The 20,105-nt window shown below is 39.6% G+C and overlaps 1 protein-coding gene across 2 annotated transcripts in view; it reads right to left on the reverse strand.

Moving 5' to 3' along the window:
• Mamo (zinc finger protein 628-like) overlaps window positions 1-20,105 on the reverse strand; it is a 250,285-nt gene that overhangs the window by 226,914 nt on the left and 3,266 nt on the right. For both annotated transcript variants that reach the window (XM_083051007.1, XM_083051002.1), the window contains exons 3-5: window positions 18,991-19,091; window positions 17,785-18,000; window positions 17,643-17,686 (exon numbers count right to left, since the gene is read on the reverse strand). The gene's annotated coding sequence lies outside the window, so the exon portion shown is untranslated. The remainder of the gene's footprint in view (window positions 1-17,642; window positions 17,687-17,784; window positions 18,001-18,990; window positions 19,092-20,105) is intronic.

Raw genomic sequence — 20,105 nt, forward strand, 5'->3', positions numbered from 1 at the left:
AGTAAAGTAAGTTTATAAGGAACACTCGTAGAGGGACGTCAATTTCGAGAGTCGAGAACGGCGTCGTAAAATCTCATTCGCGACCGCGGCATCATTTATCTTCGCGTACGCGGCCTCTATTAATATAAAGTATTATTATTTATTCTGTTGAAATTAGTTTTGACTAGAAAAATTGACACTTTAAATCGTCGATTTATGCCTAAAAAATTTCTTTAGAATACAATCAATATTTAAAACGTAAACGTAGATATATGCATAGATATAAACACTTTTATAAAATCGGAAAGAAACTTGAGAGAAAAATATTAAAGTAAATAGCGAAAATATATAAACACCGACCGAAACATTTGAAAATAAAAGATATGAACACATAAAATGCACGTAAGACAAAACTATAATTTATAACACAATTATAATATGCTGCATTATACTTTGTAAGAAAAATATTTATATTGCATATTATTTTGATAATTGATAGGAGAATTCTTGCAAAATATTAAAACAAATATAATGATTAAAAAATTAATTTAAAAACTGCACATTCGTAACGCATCCCTCGACCATGCTTACTTAATCGATGCTTAACGACAGTTTTGAGTAGTATCTCGACGTATCGCGATGTGCGCGGGATAACCCTTAACCGATGAAGTTTAGAGGAACGCATTGTGTCCCCTCTTGTTCCCGCTCTTTGGTCCTTGATGGTGCGAGTTTAAAGGGAGCGAAATGTCGGCGGCAACAGGGCAGTTAACACACCGCCGCCGACTGTCGTAAAGAGCGTGGACGGCGGAGAGGAAAGGTAGAGAGAGAAAGTAGAGAGCAAGGGAGAGAGAGAGATGATAAAGCAGGAGGGGAGAGAAAGCGCCGGCAGGTGAATCCCCATCCCTCGATCGTCTGTCGTTAAACAGAACCCCCTCGCGATACGAGGCCAGGGTTGTGACGCAGTCTCACCCTGGTCTAGACGCACTCACCCTCTCACACGTCCTCGCGCTCCCTCGCAGAACCGTATCTCATCGACACCCATCCATAGCCATTTCTCCTCACTCACACAGACGTGGATTTACTGCCGTAACACCCGCCACCACCGCCGTTCTCAGCCTCCCTCGCCGCTCACCCTCCGCACTGTTAATGCCGCGCCACGTACTCTCGAACACGTACATGCACATAAAGATACGGACCGTAAACCCCAACAAGCGCGAAGACGTGCATTCTGTCGTGTGCATGCGTATACGTGTGCGTATTTGTATGCCTGACGATCCGCCACCGACGCATGATAACGCCAAGCTGACGGTGGAGGGTAGAGATAGAGGGACGCTGCTACATCTTTCATAATGAAAAGCAGATTAAAAACTTTTATCGAGGGGTAATCAAGAACAACGCGAAACGATTGGAGGATGAAGCCACGAAGCTTCCGGTATACGGGTCCACCTCTGCCGTTCCCTCGAGACGTCGGAAAAATACAGGGTACAGCAAGGAGGTATGAATTATTGAGTTGGGGTAGGTCGGTTTTACGATGTACAATGCCGCTGCCGCGATGACGACAACGATAATCAAGAATTTAGACGAAGAAAGTTCAACGGTCTAAAAATTATAATTTCCGGAAAGGACGTTAATTGTACGGTTTATTAACCGACTAATGTGCTTGACGTGACTTTAAAAAGCGAATTTTATTTTAACAACCGCGATGTAATTCAGTCTTCGAAATTTTTGTTAAAATATGAATACGTTAATTTATACGTATGTACATTTAATTGACATTTATAATATTTGCAATTTCACGTCATTTTTATAATTATAATCAGCGAAATAATATATTCGTCTTCTTTTTTATTTATCAAAGAGGTATTAATTTCCATTCATGGAGGAGATTAACTCGTTAAAATTGTCAGATCGACGATAAAGCGTCCTTGCTTAACGTCATGTCGCGGATCGATTTGATGAATGAAAGAGAATGAGGATGCAGAAATGACCGAAAGAGGTCACGCTAATTACGTTAGCTATTCATGCTATTCAAGTAATGGGGGAGATGAGACAAGACGATAAAACTACTACGAGCATTAATTAAAAATGGATTTCGCCAACGTAACTGTAATACGTATAATGTTGCAAAACTAATAGGCGCCTCGATAAAAAAAATGATAATCTCTCTTTCTTTCTCTCTCTTTACACGATTCAATATTGGCCAAGAAATTGGTAGACTTGGACAATTAATGCGTTGAAATTTTTTATGTATGAAAGTATGTGGTTTAAAGGATTAAATTCCGTCCAATCCTGCGTACGATAATCGAAGAAAAATAGTTGGGCTAGAGATATAAATCGTGAGCGGTCATAGAAAGAGGGGCTGAAGAGCAATGGTTGATTGTCAAGCGCTACGTTAGCTACATTACGTTCATATATCTCTGGAGAAGGTTCCCCGTTGCATCAACGCAGCCGACACTGTGAGCGGCTCCCGGGCTTTATTAAAACTGGTATATCGCCTGTTCTATCTTATAGCCACGGCCTCCTATTTAAGGTTTTGAAATTCAAATCGAGTGCAGCTCTGCCATCCGCTATTGATATGCGAAATATCGCGGGTCTACCGGACCCGCCCGCTCGCTCTCTCACCTATGAACGGTGCCATAAAATCTGTAAAAGAGCAAAGCCGCCGCGAAAAAAGAGATTGAGGGTCCTCGCTTCGTTGGTAAAGGCTTCGTCGCGCGTCATAAGTTCGATATATAAAAAACGTATATATATATGTACATATTCGAGGAGATATATCGGGGAACGGCGTGAATCGGCCGGCGAAATAAAATCAAGCCGGGATAATAATCTAACACCGCGCGAGCCGCGTTCGCCGACAAAGTTTCGTCCGATGAATATTTATCTGAATGAGTAAACGTAGTTTAACCCTTGTGGGGATCTCCCTGGCGAATATATAGAGCCACTGAATAGAATTAAGACGGAGACATCATATCGAGACAATCTCCTTAACTCTCCGAATCCCTTCTCCTCGAGTCATTTTGTTTTCGCGTCGAAAATAACAACGAAACTCTTGCAAGGAATCTCGCACGCGGATATATCGATCCTCATAGATCCGGACAAACATAAGCGCGCTCATAGGATTCTATTCCTCTTTCAATTGATCAGGTACAGCGTCATTCGAGTTATCTTTCGGACACGTAGTCTCTCTCTCTCTCTGACATCCCGACAGATCAAATTTTCCCATGTGCGTGCGCGCATCTCTTTCCGTGTATGCGCGATATGAGACCCGAGTGTACGCGTTTTCGCATACGCGTACGCGCCGCGATGTTTTCGTGTCGCATGTATATACAATGTATATACACATTCGTGAAACCTTACAAGAACGGAGTCGCGCGAAGGAAGAAGATAGAGAAGACTCGGGTGAAAGAGACGGGAAAGAGCGAAAGAGAGAAAAGCGGAAAAAGAGAGGAGAGGGAGAGAGAGAGCGAGAAAGGGGACGGTTCACGCAGACACTCGTGAAATTACGGCCTTCGCTTACGTCTGGATACATCGCTCGAGTGAACGAGCTAGCGCCAGCGGACGACCAGGGTTTATAGGGTTGCTGCAGGCACGGCGAGGGATGGCGGCTCGATGGAGAAAGAGAGAGAGAGAAAGAGAATGGGAGAGAGAAGAAGAGCGAGAAGCAGTGAGACGACGGGAGATGCAGCATAGGGAGAGAAGGACAGAGGCCTCCGGGTAAGGGTATGAGAGGACAGGTCGGTGGAGTAGGACGGTGGTGGTTACGAGGACGCACACACCGACGTGGTTTTACTGTTTCGGAAGTCTAGCCGCCCCCAGGCTATCCACCCCCTTTCCGGCACTACCGAAGTCCCACCATCCACCCGACGACCACCCTTCGCCCTCCCATGGGGGTGGCCCACCCGCTTATACGACCTTCCACCCCCTTCGGCCAGACTAGCACACACCAAAGTCGTAAACCTGCACCCTTCTCTCCCGCCCTCTCTGTCTCGTTTTCGCTCTCTCTCATTCTCTCTCGTTCTCTCTCCCTCTCCCTCTCTTTCTCCCATCTTCCGTCCTTTCGCTCGTTCTATCCTCGCCCTCGTTCGACCACCCTCGACCCGACCCACCCTCGTCCCTTCAAGCTCGCACGGATACCTCGAATGCACCAGCTCTTTCTCATCGTCTGTCTGACACGCACGCACGCCACCGCTACCGCTGGGATGCGAGCACGTATTACACACACATACACACACACACACACACACACATTCATATCCATCGATATACACAGACGTGCGACTGTGTATGCGTACAAACGCGCTCGTCCACGCGCGCTTACAAGCGCGTGTATATGTATGTACGCGTCTAGATGTGAGTATATACGATCTTTCGTAAGAGGTGTGGGGAAGAACGTAATTCCATCGGCACCGACGGTGGTACCACGCCAACCGACACATTTCCCCCCCGCGATCCCTCGCGATCCCCGACTCTCGTTTTCCCTCTTCTCTCCCCTGCGCACTCCACCGCGCGCGGCAAGATCACGAATTCGTTTCGGCAAAATTGTTCGAGTCCACGTTGAGAATTATCGAGGTTCGAGCGGTTAACCCCTTCCACGGAGAGGGCGGAGAGGGAGGCCCGACGAGAGAGTGAATGAGGTCGGAGAAGACGAGTTGCTTTGCCTATCAGCCTTTGTCCAAACTCTTTCAGACGAATCGTTATAAGAATGCTCGTTTCCGAACTTTTCGGTAGTAATTAAATACCTCTTATGACGAAGTCAATGACACGTGGATAAAACGCGCGCGAGATATTATTCGGATCGCGACAATACTATAAAAAAATGCTCGATTGCTCAATTAAATAATTATTGCTTTTCCCGAGAACATCTCACTCATATTTTATAACAATGGACAGCTAAAATGTGTGTTAACAAATTCTGATAAATTTACTCGACCGTCGAAAAATACAGTAATGTTTTCCGTTACTTTTAATACAATCATACAAATGATGTAATCATATTTCAATAATAAAAGTAATTTTTAAGTCATATAATAAATTTTTATGCCAACTTTTCAATATAAATTAATAAAAATAAATGAAATTAAAAAAATTAATAAAATATATTAATGAAAATTCGTTCAAATTATTCAGATATTTAATATTGAAATAAATGCGACATACTTCTTAATCAAATTTTTGAATACAAAAATTAATTTATCAAGAAATGTATGACTGATGAGAGACGAATTTATATATGGTAAAAGATATTCGCGCGTACAAATGAAGAAATATTATATTCTGATCTCTGTTGCGTTCTCTCTGTGATTCTATTCTAAAATAATCTTATTGAAAACATTTAATTTTATTAAAAAATTTATAAGTTTTTCAATTATAGGAAATAATAGCAATCTTCAATATTTAAGTACAATTTTTGCAAGGATATCAAAATAGACATTCCGTATTATTACTTTCGGTAACAGTATGAATAAATAAACGTTAATCAGTTTCTTTCAATTTATCTCGCATAAATGACAATTTGCAACGAGAAAAAAATAATTTGATGTTATCAACATTTACCTCCCTCGCTAAGAACTCGTTCTCTCGTGGCGCACCAAACGAGGAGAATACAACAGCGAATAGAATTTAGCTAACAGTGGCGCAGTTGAGTTTATGGCAGGATTTTAGGTGTGTTTTCATGGAATTAATACAGAGTTTAGCTTTGCGACCATAAACTACATCCAGACGGCAGTAAAGCGGGCGAAATGGCCAGGGACAGTGCTGTCTCGCCTCGGGCCATTAATGGGTCACGAGACGAGGTTAACTATAAATTGATAAAAGGAACCTGACCCGTTCCATTAAGAGTAAAAATTCGGTAGACGTCTAGTCTGTCTTTTTTTACATATATTTCGTCCAATTTCGGGCGATTTTATCTGGGAAAGTCTAAAGAGAGCGAGAGAGAGAGGGGGAGGGAGGGCAAAATCAACGGCGAAAGAAAATATAGTTCCCGAACTTTTCCTCTTTGACACGAGAAGGGTAGATTTAATGATGTGCCCGTTCAACCACTTGGCGTATCGCAAAAGATTCTGCCATATATATATATTTTTTTTTTTCATTTGCATATTAGAGCTTTTATTCTGACGAATACACGCCTCGTCTCTGTATATCGCTGTTGTCACTGAGACTGACATTGTTAAACAATAATTACTTTAATCTTGATTTCACACAAGTGAAATAATCTTAAAGTAACAAATCAAAATTAATCTTATTTTGAACACATTTATAGCTTTTTGGAGCAAAGTTCTCGTATGCATAATATTATACATTTAAATTCATTTATTATGACAAACTGCGATAGAATTTTAAACACATAAAGAATATTTTAATCTGTATGAGTTTATTTCCATTATTTGTCTCGCGAACGCATACACACCGCGTTTGATAAATCGGTTTCGATAAATCGTTTCGATTTTATAGGAATTGCCGACGTAGAGAAGTAACTCGTTCGCGTCCATCGGTTTGCAACAAGTATAGATTTATTCACGAACATTGAGATTTGTCGTGCATACATGCCTGATCGCATAAATTGTTTTCCTCTCGCGCGAAAAAGTGTTTGGGACATCTCTCACGATTCGAATCCGGTGGATTCTGCGGCTCGAGTAGCGTCTCGTTAATACCACAGCCCGGAAGATGATAAACGAGACCAACTTATCAGCAGTCTACGACCAAAAAGTTTCGGGGTTCAAAGTAGCGGCGCCGCGCCGCGGACGCGAAAAAGAGAGCAAATAGAGAGACCGATAAAAGGGGCAGAGAAGCAGCGCACCGTCTTACATAGCTGTGGCGCGAGGAGAGAGGGATGGTAGAGAAGAAGAACGCGAGAGGGACGGGAAAGAGCGATGGAGCGAGGGAGAGTGAGAGGGCTACGTAAGTCGGTTTTCGACATTGACTAAACGAGACACGGAGACATGGCGTCCGTAGGAAGGATGGTAAGTGCGCTGCGACCATCAGCCCCCCGCGCCCCGCTCCTCTTCCATCTCCGATCCTACGTCAAGGCACATCAACCCCTCCACCTCTTCCTACAGTTCAGCTCTCCCTTGACTTCCCCACCGTTTCGCTAGGACCTATAGGCATGTGACACCCTCCGCTGCAGGCTCCTGCCCACGAAGCGAAAGGGCATTGCCTCGCCAAGGCGCAAAGGAGCCCTTCTTCGTGTGTGATGCACAACCCCTCGCGCCGGACGTTAACGCTTAACGCTCGCTACGCGCTACTTCATGACCCCCTTGCCTTCGCCCGTACGCCCCCGTCGTTTTCTCCCTGAAACCCCATTGGCAACCGTTCTGCCATAGTATCTCCACGGCAAAATGGCCACCCGACCTTCCGCTATCTGTGACTTCAACCCAGTTCTAGTAACTGGGTGATGTATACCCTGGGGTCCCGAGATCTGACAGCTATTCGTCACACTATTGTCACGGCGTTGCCCAAAAATATTGTAAGAATTGTCCGTATAGTGTCTCTATCTGTTTCATAGTTTCATAGTTTCTCTCGAAATTTTATAAAATAACTAAAATCTTTCGTAATTTAATTACTGACTCTTCTTTTTCGCGACGTCTATTTTTGTCAAGCCTGTTTTGTTTAACTATCTTGTAATTTCTATAATTTTAACATATTATTGTATGAAAAAATATATATGCAATTAGAGCGATATAGAAATTATTGATTTCCACTGATCTATATATAGAAAGTTCTATCTTGGGAAAATTTTGCACGGATCGCTCGCAAATATCGATCCAACAATCCAACTGGCTCTTGTTCATTCATTTTTTTACATAAAAATTTACAATATACATATGTCCTAGAATCCGTTTCACCATTAAACTAATAAATTCAGATCTAGCTCATTTGTTTAGCGGAAAGCTGCTTTTTTGGTCGCGAATATTGGCGAAATCTCAGGATAGATGGGTACGCCCGAAAGTACCCGCTGTTGCGATGACTCCTGACGCGCGACCTCGATTCAACCGTGCCTGGTTGTCGTAGTCGTCGTCCTCGTCGTCGTCGTCGTCGACGGCTTTTCGAGAACGGTCGCGCTGACGCTACGTGCTATGAAAAAGGGATTTCTGCGAGAATTTCGGATTTCTGGGCGCGACGAGCGAATGTCAGCAGTGCCCCTCTTCCCCCCGCTTCGCCTTTCCGCGCCCCTCGCTTTTCACACAGCTTTCCTCCCTGTGGCGATGTTAGCCCGACGCGATAGAAGTGGATGAATCGGGGACGCGATGTGGACCAAAAGCCGGCGCTTGCCGAGAGTCAATATTCTCGGATGGCATAGGTAAAATCGAGACACGAGACGAAATCTTTGGGGATTCCGATATACTTTCGTTCAGTCATGTATATGAGCGCGCTCTTTCTTTTCCCCTATCTGTCTCTTCAATTTTTCCGCACATGTACAACGCACGTGCAGATATATGTGTATATACATATGTATATATATATATACACACACATACGCCGAATTTTCCCCATCAGCATCAGCACGAGGATCGAAAATCGGCAAGTCTTGCGCGCCGAGAGAGGAGAGAAATGAGAAAAGAGAAACGCGCGGGAAACGTTTACGGGAGGTAATTTTCACGAGGGACGAGAAGAAAAAAAAGATTTGCGTAAACTCGGCGAACTGCGCGGTCCGTGCGAGTGTCAGCAACTGTTTGCCCTGCATACGCTTTTACTCGGCATCTACTACGACCCTTCTCCGGTCTCGGGACGCAGTCCGAAACGGCGAGATAGAAGACGGCTACGACACGTAGAAAATTCCGCGACGAGAGCGACGGAGATGCAGCTGGAAGGTTTTTTTCGAGAGTAACGTGAGCGCACGGATAAATTCAGTCGGCATAGCACCGGGAACTCCCACGATCATTCCAAGTTCCTGACATGTCGTACGCGCGTCAGCAACACGCCTCCACGATGGCATCTTGCTTTGCACTTTTCCTTGCGTCAGGCACTGGGTAACGAACCGAAAATAGGATGAACGTGGCTCTTGTATATACCAACAGAGGCAAAAATATGACGATGATAGCTTTCGAGCGAATTAAACCGTGCAAATTTATAAATTCGAATTAAAAAATGCTAATCGTATTTAAATTATCGTCGCCGAAAAATATAATAAAATAAAAAATAAAATAATATATCGTAAAAACTTTTTATATAACTTTTTACGATATAATAACAATGATAAAAATAGCAGCTCGTTATATAGATATTAGATTTTACTTGAAGACATTTCGTTTCTCATTGATTGATTGAACGAAAAAATGATAATAAATATGTTTATAGATTAATTTATCTAGAGTGATTCTTAACTGATTAAGTTGACTTAAAGTAAGAGGCGTACGGATAGAAATAAATAACGAAATGATCTACGTAGGATCAATACATGTCAATAAACGGAATTTCGTCCCGATAACGCACGACGATAGATCCGCATAATTTATCAAGAAAGGCAAGTGCAATTTCTTAGTATCCTCTTTCGCACGAACCGTGGCGTCGGTGGTGTCGTGACAAGGCAGCGAGCGACGGGGTGGCCAAGCAGGGTGGGTGGTTGGGCGGCTACACGCGGTCCAAAATGTGGCTCCTTCTCGCAGGCAGGACGCCGAGGACAAGGACGAGGACGAGGACGAGGACGACGGCGACGAGGATGAGGACGACGGGGGTGACGGGGGATGGGGAGAAAGGGGGAAGGAGAGGAAATGTTCTGTAGGGACTAGCGCGAGGGCGGATCAATACAATCGCTAATCCGGTGCATTGTGAGGCGAGGCGTGGCGTAGCAAAGAGGCGAGGTGAGGCGGTAGGTAGTGGTCTTGCTTGCCTTCTCATCCCCCTCAGCCGCCGGTTTCAACCCTCGCCCTTTCGCCCGAGTCTCCCCTGCGCCCACCTCACCGCCATCCGGCCTCCCCCGACCACCGCCGCGTCCTCCTCGCACCCGTCCCCGCCCCCGCGCACGACGGTTTCCCTTCCCCTGGCCGCTCTCTGCGTTTCAACCCCTCGACGAGCCTGCCTCTGCCTCTCTTCGTGGCCGTTCGGCCCACCCGCGCCCCTACATCGTCGTCGTCATCGTCGTCGTCGTCCGCTACCTTCCACCGCTGCCGGCACCGTCTTGCCGCACTTCCGCCTTCCAACCCTTAACCTACCCCCTTCGACGAACCAACAATCCCCTCGGCAATGGTGTAGGATCGCCGTATGTCGACGAAAACGCAACCTATCTACAATCGCCACCAGATCCAGGATGAGCTTTCGAGACAGCCTGTTCACGGATCCATCGTTCTTATTTTCTTTTCTTCTTTTTCTTTTTCGAGAGAGACATTTTGAGAAAAATAATAATTTAATTCTTTTTTTTTTTTTTTTTTTTTTCAATATGAATCGGTCTTATACACAGCTGTGTGCCGTTAAACTTTGTTGCGAAGAGCTTGTTCTTCCGGTCCTTTACGTGGGTAAATAGCGAGTGAATTATGGTCGACGCTGAATTAAGCGAGTGCCACTGTATGAGAGAACCAATTTTACCATTTCAGACTCGCGCGACGTTATTATTTTTGTTTTATCGCGATATGTATTCTTAAGCCGGACGGCTGCTTTTGAGAAATTGAAGGAATGAATATAATCCGAAAAAGATCTGAGATCGTTAAAAAATTGATAATTTTCGTCACGCTGACCCAACGTTTTCCGCTATAAACGCACGCTAACGGAATTTAGACAAGTAACAGCAGAATTAAATAGTGGTTGTAAGTATCGGGCTGTTACAGAGACCACACCGAGGCGCGCTTATAAAAAGTTAAACAAGATTAAGGTGGAAAGCGGAGAGGAGCCAGGAGTGGATAGCTGGCTGTAATTCCTAGCCTCTCTTCTGTGTAACTTAAAAGATAAATGCCTCGCTGCTCACAATGGGTATGCACTCTTGAAAAATATGCTAAAGTTTCGTTCGTGCCAGCGAACGTGGGACGATGCATTTTCCAAAATATCATTCCTATAAATAACATTTCGTTTCACAGAGGACGTGAACAATTATACGAAAATGAAAAATCATGTAAACAGCTGTTTATCGATATTTGAAATAATAATACGAGAGAGTTTAATTAGTGTTAAATTTTATCCGCGAAAATTATATCTTCGTCTTGCGAATACAGATAATTGCGAAATGAAAAATCTCACGAGCAGCTGTTTAGAGCAGCAAACTTTTCAAAATTCGTTATTGCGACCCGGCGAATTTTCACGCGTATTTTATCAGTATTACAAACCGACGCATAACTCCCGCGATAAACAGTTTTCGTCAATGGCGTCGTCGGGGCCGCGCTATTGCGTAAACGAATTTATTTATCGCTACGACCGCAGTTGCAACTTCTGAATGAAAATGTCCACTGCGCGCGATAGTCGTCGGAGTGCGCCGCTACTTCTCCTGATGATCGCGCGCCGGGCCAACTTTAGAGAGCTACAAAAGCATAATTGCTTTGCAGCCCGTTATACAAATCCACCGAGTTGCCGAGGAATTTAATAGCGATGCCCTTTCCCGAGATTCGTTCGCTCGTGTGTGCGCGTAGAATTTTACCCCGTGATATATTCTTCAGAATTGCCTAAGCCTATTATGATTTTTTTCAACGACGATAATTGTTACGAGCCAATCTGACAGAGATGGAGCGAGGAAAAAAGAATGTGTATTTCTTTCGTATCTCGCATCACGACGAGATTTTTATTTCATCGTCTACGCGAAATGATGCGTTTCGTATCTTGAAAAAGAAAATTTTGCTACTCGACAAGTTTTAAGAAGATTGCTCGTAATAAGAAATTTAACATTATAAACTCTTATTGAGAATTTTTTTATCTAGTAAAGTTTCTACTATACAATATTATTGAGGCAAATTTTGTTTGTTAACACAGTGTTCTCAGAAATTTAAAAAAAACTGTATGTTTTTCAAAAATCGATTTTTTTTTCGAGTTGCAATGATCTTTTTCTCAAGGCGTGTTTTATACATATTATGTGTGTTGCGTATCGCGTTCTCTATCAATTTATAATCAAGTTAAGTAACCGATTCCCAAAAGTATCCAAAAGGACTTGTATTTCCACGCCAATGAACTTCCATCTCCTGGCAATTTAAGCAATGCCAAAGCGGCATTCCTGCATCCTTTGCGGAACCACCCATTCTTAAGCGAGATGGACCCAAACAGACTCGCTCGCGAGCAGCCGAAACTGTGTTACTGGAATAAACTCTGTCCGTGGCAGGAGCAGAAATTTACCAACACGCGCATTCACATACGATATTTCGTTCGCGCAGATACATTTGTACGTTCGAATGCGTGAGTGCAGCAACGCTCGTAGCCGTGGATTGCAGCAGCGGATGATGCAACTCGCGCAATTCGCTTTCTGTTGGCATCAGGAACGGAAGAAAGTGCTATAAATTCGGCGCACAATGCCGCCTCGCGCGTAGAAAGCCTCTACGATGTTCGCGCAACATTCGCGAGCAACCTTCGCCACCGATTTCCCTGATTTACGAATGGTGCAACAAGCATTGATTCCAATATAACTATAAGATTGGCAAAATACACTTTTTTATTAAAAAAAATATATATATACTTATTAAATTTTCAATAACGAATTTTTTTATTTCTAAAAAGAAAGCTCGCAATTTTTCACACACTAAGTATATCTCTCGCAATGTATCTAGAAATTTTTAAGAATTGGTAAGAATATCGGAGATAAAAATGAAATTTTATCAGCAACTTTCTTGTTGCAAAATCCGCGAGCTTGTCGCGTATATAAAAAGCGAGACGATAATCACGTGCCCGTGGATGTGTGTGACTTTCATTCGTCGGATTTCCATTTTACGAATGAGCATCTGAGGACATGTCCAGATAGATCGGCGCGTGTGTATATATACGTAAGGCCAGGCTAGCCAATTATCAAGTGATTGCTCGCAGATTATAGGAAATACAGTTCCGCGAATGGAAGATGTGCGACGTCATATCTGCGCATCGTTCACCCACACCCCATTCGTGCGATTCTCCACTTCCTCCTGTCGTATCCTTCGCGAATTGGTTATCAGTATTTGCCATTCGGCTATCGAAGCGTTCAACTGCTACTTGTTTGCTATTTCCAGAGATTATCTTTCCAAGAGAATCTATTATACAGGATGTAACTGAGAGTTATAATTGATACAAACAAACAGTTTCTCACAACATAATCTGATGTTAAAAAAAAATATTTGAGAATTAATTTGAAGATTTTTCGACCCTAAGTTTCAGCTTTGCAATCTTTGCTATCTTTCATTTATGTTTCGTAAAAATTAAGAAGATATCCATCTGTGAGAGTAAAAATGATAACGGTGATAAATATAAATTTATTTAAAACATTAGGAATTTCTATTAATGTCGATTTTTATCGAAAAAAATTTATTTCTGTTTTTAAATCAAAATGATAACATCTATTATTCTGTTTTAATGATCTTATTATGATGAATAATATTATATATCATATACTTGGAATATATATTCAAAATTAGATTGAAACAACGCGATAATTCAAATACATCATCGCAAGTTAATTAGCTCGCGTTGTTCTTAATTAAATTAAATTAAGAACACAGAGCGGAAAGTGAAAACATAATAAACTATGTTAATGTTCCGCGATTTGGACTCGCGTGCGGACTGAAGCCATGCCAGCATCCGTTATATAGATTATTGCTTATCCGCCACCAATCTGCAAATGGTCGCGTCGCGTCGGCGGAAAAACAACGGAGAGAAACCTAAATTCCTCGCAATAAATGGCGGGGGGGGGGAGGAAGAGGGAGATAAAGGGAGGAAGGGATGACTGGTCCGGGATGTATGCTCGCTCGCGGATGTACAGGAAATTCGTCTAGAGACCTCGTATTGGCTATCAGGAAGGCCCGGTTGGTTGGTCGTGCATCGCGTCCAGTCTGCCTGCGCGAAGTTGCGCCAAGTTCCGCAATCGGTCCAATTCCCCCGGTCCTTCCCTCCGCAACCCATTCTCCCTCCTGCCCAACTGATGGTTCTTTTTCTCCCCGATATTCTGTTTCCCCTCTTTCTCCTCTTACCCCTTTCTCCTCCCCCTCCTACCCCTTTTCTGCCCCCTGGTCAAGCCTACATTCGAGTTTTCCTCTTTCTGCACGCGGTCGCTGTAGCCTCAGCCCCTTCATCGCTCGCCACTCAGACTTCAATTAATTTCGCTGGTTCTGGGCCGACCGTTTTCCAATTTCGAGTTTCTACGATGAACGCGAGCGCTCTCGATAGGCAGGGATCCGTGCGGGAGGAAGGGATACTGGGGAAGTGAAACGGCCACGAGTCTCCACGAGATCGGCGAGAGAGAAGAGATGCACCCGGTGTACATGTATCGTCGCAATTGCGTGCGATATTGCGAGAGAGAAGGAGAGAGAGAGAAAACTTAACATGAAAAATTAATTACATATGCGTATCGCCCCGAGGACGTCTCGGGACCGCGCGAAGACATTCTCGTCGTTGAGATTACTATCGGGGATTGCATATCGGACCGGAAACCGCGCGGGGGCTTCGCGTTTAATATTTACATCCATGTATTTACGTATACGAGTTGTTTTTGTAAGTCACGCTTAGCATATTTATATCTGCTCTATTCTGTCAAAAAAATTGCTGTCAGATCTCTTGCTCATCTTATACTTGGCGTTAAAACGACGTGTAACCGCGTAAGACAGATGACAGACTCTTTCGAGATTACGGTACCTTTAATTTGTGCGTATAATATCCGCGCGAATCTCTCTGTGTGAAACAGAGCATGCAACGAGATGCAATTCCACACGCGTGAGACACGAACACGAATCGTACACGCCGAATGATCGGGAAGGGTCCGGTGCGCACCGATTGATTTACAATAGCCGAAGGTGTGGCAGAATCCGACACCAATATCATGCCGATGGCCGTCCGCGCGCGTATGGACAATTATCGTCCTGGACAAAGGCTGTGTGCGCGGGGGTGTGCATACATCTATCCGGTAAATGTACATATATATTCATTTAGCTTACGGCTCTTTACGCAGCTGACGCGCCTCGTATTAAGAAAACGCGTAGGCCTCGTCGTGTACACGTGCGTGGGCCAAGAAACACACCCGCTTACATACATACGTATGCAACTCGAACAAAATGTAATCCGAACGCTCTCGCATACTTGATGGGAGGCAGAGGAATGGAATCGTTTATCTATGAATCGCGAAGAGCGAAATGGAATACTCTTCTTGGGCGAAACTCGGCGCAAATGTCCACGTGCGACTAACTTTGTCGATAAATTTAAATAGCACCCTTTTCATAAATCAGTTTCTTTTTAAATTTTATATTTAATAAGACTTTTTAATAATCCTATGTAAAATATTCATTGTTTAAAATATCATTTTCGTTTTTCATCGTTTAGCATAATTTATGCCACAGAAATAGTCCAAGAAATGATTTTCTAATTGTTTTCAAATATAATTGAAAAGTATAAAATTTTCAATTTATTAATTTATAATTGGGGATTTAAATATTCCAAAAATCGTTTTACATTCAATATTTACAGCAGGTTGTCTGCAAATTAAATTAAGCTGAAATTACTCTTTTAATATGAACAAAAATATATTCGATATTGAGAAAGATAGAGTGAGATAAACAAACGCGGTGAAACATTCGAGAAGAATATTATACAACATTGTTTGAACACGGACGCGTCGCGTCGCGCCAAATGCAAAATCGTCGTACCGTTCATGAGAGAATCGAAGCTCAAACTCCGGAATAATGTTAGGAAAATACGAGCGTGCTTCTCGAAGCGAAGAGACCGCGTTTCCCTTTCCTAGCACACGGAACGGGACATTCTCACCGTCCGAGTGTCCCGCGAATTGCATTGTATATCGCGACAACATCTCAACAACGCCGGTCGCGAAGGGTTCCGAATAAATTTACGTAATGATGGGGATATACATAGAGCTGTGCGAGCGTATGTGCGCGGAGAGTTTGTGCACACGAGTACGTGGATGCCGAAGCACGTGGTGCACGTTACTTTGCAAAATAATGCTAATAACACATAACCGTGTTAAGTTTCTTGATTTATCGTTCTCGCACTGCCAGATATTGTCTACGAACATTCATGGTAGATGGGAATTGCACAATCATAGAACTCATAACTAAATATGATCTCAAGGATGATCTTGAGAAATATATTTTCGAGAATCTCTTTGAAATCCTAGGATTGATATAACTGATGGATAAAACGGAGAGATATATATCGTAATGCGATATCTCCAGATTTTGTTATAGAATATGTAGATATATCTTAGAATGTATGTATCTCTCTTATATATTTGATTCTTTATTGAAATTATTTCTTTCGCCTGTCATTTTAAACAATATACAACAAAGTAATAAGACATTTTTACTTTGAAAAAGATATGCATCATTTTTAATAGATTTCATAGATTAATAGAATTATTTTAATAGATTTCAATCTCTGTTTGGCATACAATTTATATATGAGTAGAATATTAGAAATATGCATATGAAAACTTTATATAAAAAAATACTTGCAAATATTGCTAGCACTAAAATTTTATGCGTCAAAATTTTTCAGATATATTAATTTGATAATATTTTAAAATATATTTAATCAAATTTTTTCTTTAATATAATTGAGATTCTAATCAAACATTCTAAAATACACTTCATTAACGTAGTCTTATAATTAAATATGAGATATCTATTTATGATACTAAAGTCGCTCTCTATAAGCCATTGATGAAATTAACAAGTTCATCTGCTAGTTCCAGCAGGTAATGAAAATGAATCAGTTGAGAACAAACTCAATATTGTTATCAATGTATGATAAATGTACAAAATAGTAAAACATTGAAAAATGTTGCTAAACTTTATAACTAATAAAAATATAGTAATATATAAAAAATACATTTTCATAAGTAATAAGGTTGCGTTATCGGCGAAGGTTCAAGAATTGATTTTTATTTTGCCTCAATTATGTTTTTTAAATAATATGTTATAATACTTTAAACTTAATTATTAATATTTTTGATAGTTATCAGCTGATTTCTGTCACAAAATATTAATCGCGATAAAGTATTAAGTATATATAAATAAGTATATAACATATTATATTACTTACAAAATATTATTATTTTAATTATAATAATATGTTGTAAATAATTATAATATGTTATAATATATACTTATTTGTCCGCGATTATTATTTTTTGACAGAAATCAGCTGATAACTGTCAAAAATATTAATCGAGTTTAAGGAATTATAACATTTTATTTAAAACATATATTATTTTAATTTTCATAACATAATATTATTTTAAAAATTAATTAGCAAATCAACACCTTATTAATATTTTTTGAGAGAAATCAGCTGAATAAAGAGTTAATTTGCTAATTAATTTTTAAAATAATAATACGTTATAAAAATTAAAATAATAATTAATATGTTTTAAATAAAATATGTTATAATTCTTTAAACTTGATAAACATTTTTGACAGTTATCAGCTGATTTCTGTAAAAAATATTAATCGCAGATAAGACTTATAACATATTATTTGAAACATATTATTATATTTTAATATTTTCAACATATTATATACACTCCCATTACCGTTATAGAAATGTTATAAAATAAACAATTTCTTACTCACCAATACGTACAATAGCGGAGTTGTAGTACACAGCACACATTGATCTGAAAATAAAATATTCCAATTATATATATACATATATGTGTGAGTAGAATATCTTATAAACAATGTAGTTTAGAAAAAATGTTTTTCTATTGCATACCTCACAGTTGCTCCGTTGTCGCCCGATGCCTCCCCGGGCCTCCTCCTCCTCTCTTGGTCGACCGTTATTGCTACTCGTAGCACTCACGACACTCGCGAAAACGTCGAAAACACGAATAATTACGATTGTCCGACACTTTACGTGGCACTCTCGACACGCGAAACTTTACACGGCACTCCCGACACGACGCGTGAATCGCACTGTGTATCGCAATGCCTGTAACAAATAAAATACATACATATATTAGAATAATCTTATTATTTCGCATTATAACATACACATTATAAATATGTAAGCTAGAATATTTAATTAGCAAATTTTCGCTTTATTAATATTTTTTGACAGAATCAACTGATTTCTGTGAAAAAATATTAATCAAGTTTATACAAACTTTATTTTATTTTTTAAAAAATATTCTTTTTAACAAAAAATCGAAGAATGGCGCGCGATTGTTCTAGTCTGAAATAAAAATTACTGAGCTTCTCATTTATAATGCAAGATTCTGTTCGATATCATTAAAGAAGTTAAGAGCTAAATTAGATTTAATATTAAATAAAACGCTTTCTCAAAAATTGCCATATATTCAAAAATATTTTTCTAATTTATATTAATTTATTTTATATTTCTTTTTTAAATAAAAATTTTTATATTCTTATTTGCACAACAATGCTAATTATCTATTTACCAGATATTTTAAAAGAAAAATCACATAATTTGGCGAATTGATATTTGGTGAATTTGTTATTCAAATATTTATACACTTAATATATATAAAAATATACATATAAAATTGATAAATAATATAATTTTTGTATATGTTTCTTATTTATTATGACAATATATAATTTATTTTATCCATATTGATTTAATGAACTTAAGAAACAAGAATAATTAGAATAAATTTAATCAACAAGAATAATTAATTAATTAATTAATGATATATGATATCTAATAAAATTAATTTATTCATATATCGAGAGAGAGAGAAAAAATATTGTGATGTATTTTGAAATCTCTTACTAATTTAAATGTAAGTGTTACATATATAAATTATTTTAAATGTCTCCTAAAAATACAAAGTTACTGTATTTTCTATTCTCCTCAACTCCCAAAAAACATAAATACTTTATAGTTATAGCCAACTAAATAGGCCGTTGTAGTTTTTTGCAACAAAAGATTTTGAGAATATCAATATTTATTACTCACCGGCTCACCGGTGCTGAATTTTTGCAAATCTTGTCAAATTTCTATGAATTTCGTTGAATTTCAGAGATAGCCATTAAGTGTCCAAATGTTAGCTCACGTATCTATAAGAAAATAATATAATATAAGTTATAATATAAAAATCAGAGTACAAAATTCCAAAAATATCATCAAAAATGTCAATCAAAATGTATTTATTTATTAAATTATATCAATAAATTACTTAGGCTAATAATAACATACAAATCCAGTTTTAAAAATCTTAAAAAAATTATTACATAAATAAATATATAATAATCGCATCTAGACCGCGATCGTATGAATTAAAACAATAGGCATTGTGATAAATATTACACTCCACTAAAATTACAATGTTTTGATATATTTGATTAATCAAAATAAAAAAGACGTGGATTTTTTTTTTTAATTGGTCAATTAAATGCTTTGAAGCATTTATAATTTTAGATAGAGTGCACTCATATCGTTCGCTGTTTCAACGCGCTGTGTAATCGCGATTTTTAAGAAAATTAGACTTTTCTACGTTTCGTGAATAATAAAAAGAAAAAATGCTCACGAGGATGATTTATCAATCTGGAACAACTTGTTTTAAGGTCCGATTTTTCTGTATTTATTTTATTTCCGATATGCGCACACACTTCACGTTACTCTTGCAAATGCGAGACGCTTATCTTATTACATATATATACTCGCTACCGGTAGCACTGTGAATTATATTGTTGCGCCGCGCGCGATATAACATCGACAAATGAATATGCTATAAATTGTTAAATAATTTTACATTTTCTCATAAACAATGTTATTACGAATAATCTGTTTTCTGTTTGGCTCGATTATTTCTTTGTCGGCGAATAACTTATGCATTATTATAATAACAATCGATTCTTAAGCAGAATTTTCGAGCAAAATTTTAATAAGAAACAACACGTAGATATAATAATAAATGCGATATAATTCATACATATATAAATCTATATGTAAACTCGCCTCTAAATGTATGTACAAGCACTGAGAGGCTCTAATAACTCGATTATCTTTACCGAAAATTACTTGATTTTTGTCACTTGAAATTTCGGTCTAATATGCAATAAAATTACGAA

The sequence above is a fragment of the Prenolepis imparis genome, unplaced genomic scaffold (genome assembly GCF_030444845.1).
Source record: "Prenolepis imparis isolate NDT839.2.m4 unplaced genomic scaffold, iyPreImpa1.0 SCAF_12, whole genome shotgun sequence".
NCBI classification, from domain to species: domain Eukaryota; kingdom Metazoa; phylum Arthropoda; class Insecta; order Hymenoptera; family Formicidae; genus Prenolepis; species Prenolepis imparis.